The sequence below is a fragment of the Stenella coeruleoalba genome (assembly GCF_951394435.1).
Source record: "Stenella coeruleoalba genome assembly, chromosome: 15".
NCBI classification, from domain to species: Eukaryota; Metazoa; Chordata; class Mammalia; order Artiodactyla; family Delphinidae; genus Stenella; species Stenella coeruleoalba.
The window spans coordinates 4,599,802-4,608,698 of NC_137161.1; positions in this window are offsets into that span (position 1 = coordinate 4,599,802).

Genomic DNA, 8,897 nt, shown 5'->3' on the forward strand with positions numbered 1-8,897 from the left:
CGCGCGGAGTTGGGGCGGGAGAGGAAAAGTTGGAGACGACTGCCTCTGGAGGCCGAGCACGCTCCACTGCAGGCGGAGGCTCACGCTCGCTTTTTTTCTTTTTCTTTCTTTTTTTTTTTTTTTTCGATTCTAAAAAAAAAAAAAAGATGTATCAGAAAAACAACCAGGAGGGAAAAAAAAAAAAAAAAAAAGCAAAAGCAAAATCTGCAGCTAGAGCTCCAGGCCGCCTGGGCCGCGCCGCCGCTTGTGGTCGGGGGTCGTGGGGGGTGCCCGCCCTCCCCGGCTGCCGCTTTCTGTAGGGGGCACTGCAGGGTTGTAGAATCTCAAGTGGAAAAGTTCCCCGAAACTTTGACAGCCCCCCCCCCCCCGCCCCCAGCAACTTTTCCCTGCCTAGTGGGCCCACGCGCCGGCGTGCCAAGCCTGGCCCCGCGCCCCCCGCGCCCCCGGCCCGCTTTCCGGCTCTGGAGTCGGGTCGGGGAGCCCCTCACGACCGCGGCTGGAGGTTGGGGACCCGGGTGGCCGGGATTCGGGCAGGGGCTCCGCCGGGAAGCGTTGGGATCGAGCCGCCCGAGCCCGAGCGCGCGAGCAGGGACTAGGCGGTCGCCCCGAGAGGTGTCCAGCCCGGGGCCACACCACGGGCCGCACGAGGCCACCCCACCGGCGGCACGAGGTCACCCCCTGGGCGACCCGAGGCCGAAGCCCGAGCCAGAAACGGCCTGGGCCGGGCGCGCGGGCCCGAGGGGGTCGGGGTCGCGGAGCCAGGCGGCCGCGCCTCCCCCGGGCCCGGGCCCGGGGCTGTGCAGGCTTCCCCTCCCCGGGCGAGCCGGGGCCGCCGTGCCACGCTCGCGACTGAGGTCTTAACAAAGGAAAATCGCCCCGGCACTCGGGAACGGCCCCCATCCCCGCAATTGGTCCTGCATTAAACAAACTTTACACACACGTGTGTATTTTCCGAGCGTTTCCCGCGTGCTAAGCTCCGGGTTTGCAAAAAAGAAGGAAAGCAAAACGGGAAACACAAAGCCGGTGTCGGCGCTCACAAAGGGCGGCCGCCCAGGCGGCGCGGAGACCCGCGCGCGGCTCTCAGCTGCACCCGCTGGGCGCTCGGCGGAGTCCCGCCGGGGATCCGCCGGGCAGCTGGCGACCCGCTAGATAGAAATATATCATTTTTCTTTCCTAAAGGAGAATGTTTCTGTGCATCGGTTGTGTAACTAAAAATTGTTGTGAAACATATCTTTGGGAAGGATATATCAAAATGCATAAAAGAAAAAGAACCGGGAGAGCCAGCGAGCAGGGCTGGCGCGTTCGTTTCGAGGAAGGGGCTGTGGTTTCCGGAGCCAGGCGGCGGGAGAGGGAGATGCGCGGGTTAGCGGCGCTCGTTCGCGGGCTTTCGCGGGCGGTGGACGATGCTCGGGGGAGACAAAACCTCGCAACCGTCTCGCCGCCGCGTGTCTCCGCGGACAGCGAGCTGCCTGCCTCTCCGAGCGGGAGGCTGCGGCGGGAGAAAGCCGCTGCTCCAAAGGCAGGGACCCCGCTTATCTCGTGGAGGGAAATTCGGGGAACCTGTGTGCGGACCCCCGGCAAGCTCGGCACCCCGGGAGATATGTGCCTGTTTGCCGAAAGAGGGAGAGAACTGTCCCCACACCGCGTGCGATCCCCGCAGTGAGACCTGACCCGGGGCGCACGGCTAAGCCCCCTGCTCCCCCCTTCGGGGGACAGATATTGTAAATAACAACCGAGCCGGTGTTCGGCAAGACATCAGATTAGAAACGTGGTCCGCACCCTGTTCCTTTCTTTTGAGCACTCATCACCTTGCAAAGCGGGGACGTGTTTATCCCTGGCTTTCTCCCCCAGGCTAGAACGTGATCTTCCTGTGCAGGCACCGTGTTTTATTCATCTTTGTACCCTCTGCCATTTCATCTATTTGGGGCCAGGCTCCAGATAAATGTTTTGTTTTGATGTGCATGCATGAATTAGAGACCCGCGATACCCTCCACAAACTCTCTGACCTCCCTCAAGTGACTTTAAGCCTTTAGAGCCCTTATCGGTTAGGAAGGGGAAAATGTGGGGTTTTAAAAATCCGTATAATCCGTGCCCTGTCTACCTCTCGGGGCTATTGTGAAGATCCAATGAGATAAGTGAAAACCTTTGTCAACTATCAGGTACTGAGCAGATATTATATAGGATGGTTATTCATTCATTCCCTTCACTGGGAAAGCTTAACAAAGTAATTCCTGGGCTTGTGTTTCAGCAGATGGTGGTCACCCTTCCTGGTCAGTCTTAAATATTTATTGCAGGACAATCTCGTTCTTACATTTAGGAAATCAATCAAGCTTCCATTTCTTTGAGAGAGATGAACGGGCGCTTGCCCACATAAATAATGGAAGAAAAATCCCTGTATTCTCCAAACAGCCACCTCAAGCAACCCGAGAGCCCAAGAGCAGGGAAATCATGAAGAATCCGTGAGACTGGCATAGCAACCCAAAGATGGCAGCGTGCAGTTATAACCTGGCTGCGTCCAGGCACAAGATCATGTGCGTGAAACAGTGTTAAGTGAAATGGAAGCCCTGGCCAGGGCATGCACACTGGTGGAGACCGTGTCCAGTCCGTGTACGCCCTGACCCATACTGGAAGGGAGGTGGGTTGGGGGGAGAGGGAGGATGTAAATCATTACATTTGAATGTTCCTTGGCTGTTTTATTTTCCTGTCAAGTGGCTCAAGACTGATTTTTTTTTTTTCAAGCATTCCCTCATGGCCAAGTATGTGTTTCCTTGGAATTGAAATCTAGGTTGATGGTTTTATATTTTAAAAGCTTTCATTGTGACTCATTCTTGGCCTGGGATAGGATTCTGTAATACTCCCCAAGCTCAAAGAGCCTGGGTGTCCTGTTTCTTGGGCTTTGTACCCACTTTCTAACATTTTGCCAGTGGATGCAAGAAGTCACTTTGGGAGACAAGTGTTTCATTGTCTTCTTGTCATCTTAATCAGTGCGGAAGGGAACCATAAACATGGACTTTCCTGGCTGAAGCCAGACAATGGCAGGGGCAGGAGAAGGTTTTCAAGTGCAGATAGGTCAGTGGTTAGACAAAATGGGTCAGCAGCGCCAGACCCACACCCTTCAGGGAAGGAGTTTAGATGAGATAGGGCTCATGGAGCCCTCATCTGGGGCCAGCGCGTACTAAGTGTGCCGACCGTGGCCACGTGTTTTATTTCAGGAGCCGTCTTGCTGACACAAAGCTCACGTAGGCTGGACTCTCCCTGGAAGGCTTCACGGCAAACTCCAAATAGTAGGTCATGGTGGTGGGAACTGGGTACTCCCTGAATACATTTCAAAATTCTTATTCTGTGTCTTAGGAACCCAGATGTGTCTAAACAGGTGGAAAAGGGGTTTAAACAGTCTCAAATGGACACCTTTTACCTTGGGCCTTCCTACCTAGCGCCTTTTGGAAGACAGATGGTCATTCTTTTATCAGGATGAGCAGCAGAAGCCCCTGAGCCTCATGAATGTCTCCTCTGCACAGATCCGACGTAACAGGCAGATTCTGACCAGATTTAGGAAACAGGAGCTTTGTGATCTGTCTCCCCAAATAGCTCCTCAAAACCTTGAGTATTTCCAACCTCTGGAAACTCCCTAGCTCTGTCTGCCTTCAGCCACGATGCCTCTCGTGAGCAGAGAGATGCCAGAGAGAGGCAAGTTTTGTTTTGTCCAGACTCCATTAGGTTTTTATAGCAGACAATTCAATTCAGGAAGCATTTCTAAAAAATCTCGCAGTGGCTCTGCCTAGCTCTTGCCAGGCGCTGCTAAAACGGCTGAACCAGAGCAAACCTCTGGCCTTCAAGGAATGCAGCCTCCACTGTTCTGCCCAAATGCTGCTTCTCATCATGTGTGTTTCTCCAACAGCCTAACACACACTCTCTCTTTCCCTCCATCCATCCTCTACCCTGCAGCCGTGGTGACCTTTCCAAAGCGCGACTCTCATCATGTTACTGCCTGATTGAGGCTCTGAAACAGCTCCCTCTGGCCCACACCAGCGACGCTCAGCAGAAAACAGGTGTTCTCCAAGCCGGGCCATCACTAATAGTAACTAATGACGGTCTTTTCTTGGTTGGCAGAAACAGATTAAGCTAATTGATGGAATAGTCTCCATCTTAAGTGTTTCTCCCCTCACTGTTCCTTAAGCCTTTGTTCACTGCTACCCCTTGGCTGAAAATAGTGTAAGATTATATCTGACTGATCCCAGGATCACGAATTTCACTGACACATTTTTTTCACGTATCAACATTTCCTGGCGTTCTGCACGTGGGCGTTCTGTATGGTGGGGGGTCTGCGGGGAGGGAGGCCAGGCATTCAAGACCGTTCCCAACAGCCCTCCACCCCAAACAGCGAGCTCTTCCCTTTCCAGGCCTTGGATCAGGTGGTTTTCTCTGCCTAGATTGTGGGTCTTTCCCCTTTTGCTTTGTGAACTCTTCCTTCAATTCTTAGTGCCACCCATTGTCTACATGTCGTAAATGTTTATGGACTAGATGAATGACAGATGGAAAGATGAGAGGAAATATATTAAGGACCAGCATATGCCAGCAGGTCAAGGCCTCTGGTCCTCTTTCCCCACTTCCTCCTCACGGTGCTCCAGCTCCACTGGCCCTCCTACTACTTCTCAGACCGCCTTAGAACTTGCCGCTCCTGCCTACTTAGTCTATTCACACGACTGGCTCCTTCTCACGACTCAGGACTCAGATCACCCCACGTAAAATAGTCCCCCAACCTCGTCTGTGCCATTGGGAAACGAACATCCTCTCCTGGGGCCCTGGGCCATCATACCATGTGGCTGTGTTTGATCAACTTCAAGACTGAGATATCTAACCTCATGGCTTTTGATCTTTGAGGTCCCCAAAGAAACCTCTTAAGTAACAGCTCATGCCAGCAAAGCATGCATTCTATTCTCTTCTGTGCTCTGTTTTCTTCTGTGGGGTGATGTTGACACATGTGTCCTCAAATAAATCAACCTTCACATCTTAACCATCTTCCTTGGCAAGATCAATTGGTCGAAGTGCCGAGGCGGGGCTGACCTGGATGACTCAACCCTTGAAAAATATAAAGGAAATCATTGTGTTTTCACGTTAACAGGCGTTGAGACACAGCCAGCTCATCTATTTCTATTTTTTTTTTCCCGTGGCGGCAACCACTGGCCTGTCCATGGTATTCTGAGTGTTGTTGTCAAGTACAGACCTGGACCCAGTCTTCTCCAGATGCCACCCTGGTGACCAGCAGCCTCTCATTAGCCACGTGGCCTAGTAGGAGTCAAGACTCCTTGGGCTGCAAGGGACAGAACCCAAATCAAATTGGTTTCAGCTTAAAAGCAAATGTATTGGCCCAAATAACTAAAAAAAAAAAAAAAAAAGAAAGAAAAAAAAAGGAAAGAAAAATCTAGGCAGAGCTGGATCCAGAGGGGAAATGCTATTCACAAGAGTCTATCTCTCAGCTCTTCCTTCCTCTGCGTGGGTTTCATGCTCGGGCTAGCTCTCCCCAGGAGGTGGCAAATTGATACCTGGAAGCCCAGCCCTGGTGTCTCTTGGCATAGCAACCCCAGTAGAAAGGACGCTTGTCTTTCTCAATAACTTCAACAAAAGGCTAGAACTGACTCTCACTGGCCTGTCTTAGTTCCATCCTCATCCCTGGACCCTAAACACCAAACTGTGGCCAGAAAGTAGTGATCATCTGATTGGTCGGGCTTAGGTCCTGTGACCACTTCTGGACTCAGGAAGGTGAGGGCGGCTGGGTCTGAGCTACCCAAACAAAATGTACTGCAAGTTCGCCCTTTCTGAAATCAGTGTGTTGGACCCAAGAAAAGGGACACTGGGTACTCGCATGCAGCAGGTTTCTGCCTCAAGCCAGTTTTCAATCCTTACTCTGTGCCCTTCACACGTGGCCATCTGCCTCTCCTTGAAACTCACTCCTTCGTAGTCTGTCTGTGGCCCAGTCCCCAGATGTTTGGTTCTTGCTTTTCTTATCTTACCCTTTACCTACCCGTGGTTTCAGGGACCACCTAGCGAGAGGTTCTCTCCACAGACTCCACCGTGTCCAACAGCACAGAGCCTCCTGGATGTCCTCCCCGTCCCACAGTGAACCCCTGGCTTCCCCCCGACTCCTCCTCCTGGATTCCTGATCATCAGTGGTACCACCAGTCAGCCGAGCCCCTAAGCAGAGCCTTTGCCATCATCCACCATCCTAGATCCTCCTTGCCTGAGCCAACGTACCATCCACAACCAGAATGCAAAAGATTCCTCCTCCTACGTATGGGCGGTCCTTCTGCCCCTCTGCGCCCACGACCGCTCCACTGGTCTCGTCCCTTTTGCCGGGAAAATCACAACAGCGGCCTCTCAGCCTTGTCTCCACGCGTCTAATGCTGGTCCCTGATGCAGGATGTTCTCTAAACCGTCACCTTCCCAAAAAGATCAATCTGGTCGTGCTTCTCTCCTGATTAGACGCCTGCTCTGTCATCCTACTGCATGTGGAGAAAAAATGAACGCCTTAACTTTGCCTCTAAATGCCTGTAGTGCCCATGCCTCTCGAGCCACGCCCACGGGGAATCCTACGCCTGGTGGAACATTCTCCGCACCCTCCGTGTTGACCATTTCTGTGCCTTTTGACATCTGATAGCTTCTGCCTTGGGTTTTTTCCTTCACTCCCACCCCCTCCTCCTGGAAGGCTCACTCACCTTTCAAGATCAGGTTCCAATGTCACCGGTGAGCCTGTCCCCAGCCCCGCAGGCAACATCCGTCACTTCCCCTTCTTGGAGCACAAAGCACCATGTCCATTCATGGCCTGGAGGACACGCCACGCTGTCTCGTGTTGGTCTGTTTCCACGTCTGTCTTCTCCACTCGTTGGGGGCCGTGGGGAGGGCAGGCACTGCCGGGGGAAGTACTTGCTCATTGAGCGTGACTGGATGAATGACATTTGAGCACTGCTGATGGGGGATGTGGAATGAGGCAGCTTATAGCACATCACAGTGGGAAGATGGATCCTTGTTTTACAACCAAAGCCCAGGGTTTGGGATGTGAGGTTTGTGAGGCCAGGCCGGACCAAGCGAAGTCCAGGTAGATGTCTTTAGGGCCAGCTACCTGTGATCAGGAGGCATCCGTAAGCCCGAATGGCTCGAGGTGTATTGGGGCTAAGGAGAAGTTTGTATAAACTGAGGACAGAGGGAGAAAAATCCAGCTGAATTCTGCGTCTCCAATTGGCAGATCTCCTCTGAAAGTCCGGCTCATCCTTAGCCAGAGTCTAAACCAATTTGAGCCTCAAGGTTGGATTGTCAGGGGTAAACACATGCCTCTGGTACCCACCCTCTTTCTCTGTTTTTGCTTCCAAAGTTCAGTTACAAACCTAGTTAAGTGTTTCCTTTGGCTCTATTAGATGTGACTCACCTATTCTCCCCTGATGGGATCAACGGTGTGCTTCATGTCTTTTTGGTGGAAATAGAGGCTGAGTGAGTCAGACTGGAGTCAAATTATCTGTGGAAATATGACTGGGCATGAGTCTGAGTGAAACTCATTCAATTCTCTGTAGGTGCCCTCTTTCCCCCAAGGAGCCAGGGAAGCAGGGCGTGTGCCACTTGCAACATTCAGTGGAGAGCTGTGTGCAGGCCCATGGGGACCACAGAGTGACACGACTTGATGTAACTGGGACTCACTCTTGCCGAAGACCCAGTCTAAGCAGGGTGGGATAGAGGTCTAGGGAGGGGCCAAGCTCCCACAGACTTTTCTACATGGGTCGCATCTCCTACTTCAAAGGTTACCAGGACTGAGATGTTTAGCACCTCCTTGGTGCTCTGAGCACCATTTCCAGCCATCGGCATTGAGATCCCACTCAGTCCATGAAGGCACCAACTGCTTTCCCAATACGGAAGTATTGAACAGCTACCATGAACACAGCATCATGGAGCCTCTGGGGTCATGGAAGACGCTCTGCTCTCAAAGAACTCACTGTCTAGCTGGGGACACAAAGCCAACAGACGGGAAAAAATTAGTGAGCATTGGAGCTTGAAAAAATATGCCAAAGTGACTATAAAGGCAGCAGCGGTTCAGAAAAGGGAGAGATTGATATTTCAGCGAAAGCTTCCTCATGAAGGAAGCAGAGGAGGACCTCTTCCTGGAACGATGGGAAAGGGCTTCAGAAGGGGGAGGACATTCCAGAGAGGGGGAAGCAGCATGGGCGGAGCTGAAGAAGCAGGGCTCAGAAGAAGGTGGGCGAGGGACCAGGAGAGAGCCCCACTGAGCTCCGTAAACACTGGGAGGTGACCATGCAGAAGGAGCGAGATCTGGAGTCCCCTGAAGGTCAGGGGTTTAAATGTGACATTCGTTCAATTCATAAGCACTTATCTCATGCCTACTCTGTGTCAGGCACTGTGGATTGTGCCGGAGGTTCAGAGATGAACCAGACACAAGGAAAGTCAGACCCTTCAATAAATATCTTCCAGTAAGTGTTACAGGGGACATACCCACCAGCTGCCTGGAAGCCAGAGAGGGGCAGCTGGCCTCACTTAATGAAGGTTAATGGGGGCTTCTCAGAGGGAATCTCATAGAGCATCAGAAGTTGTCCAGGTGGGGAAGGGGCAGAAGCATGACATGGTCATGTACAAAGATGTTCACTGCAGTGTTGTTTATCAGAGTGAAAACGGGCAGACAATCTGAATTCCCAGCGAAAAGCCACTGATGCAATAGGTTATGGTCCATCCATATGGAATCCTGTAGAGCAGTTAAAAAGGATAAAGCAGGGCTTCCCTGGTGGCGCAGTGGTTGAGAATCCGCCTGCCGAGGCAGGGGTCATGGGTTCGTGCCCCCGTCCGGGAAGATCCCACATGCCGCGGAATGGCTGGGCCCGTGAGTCATGGCTGCTGAGCCT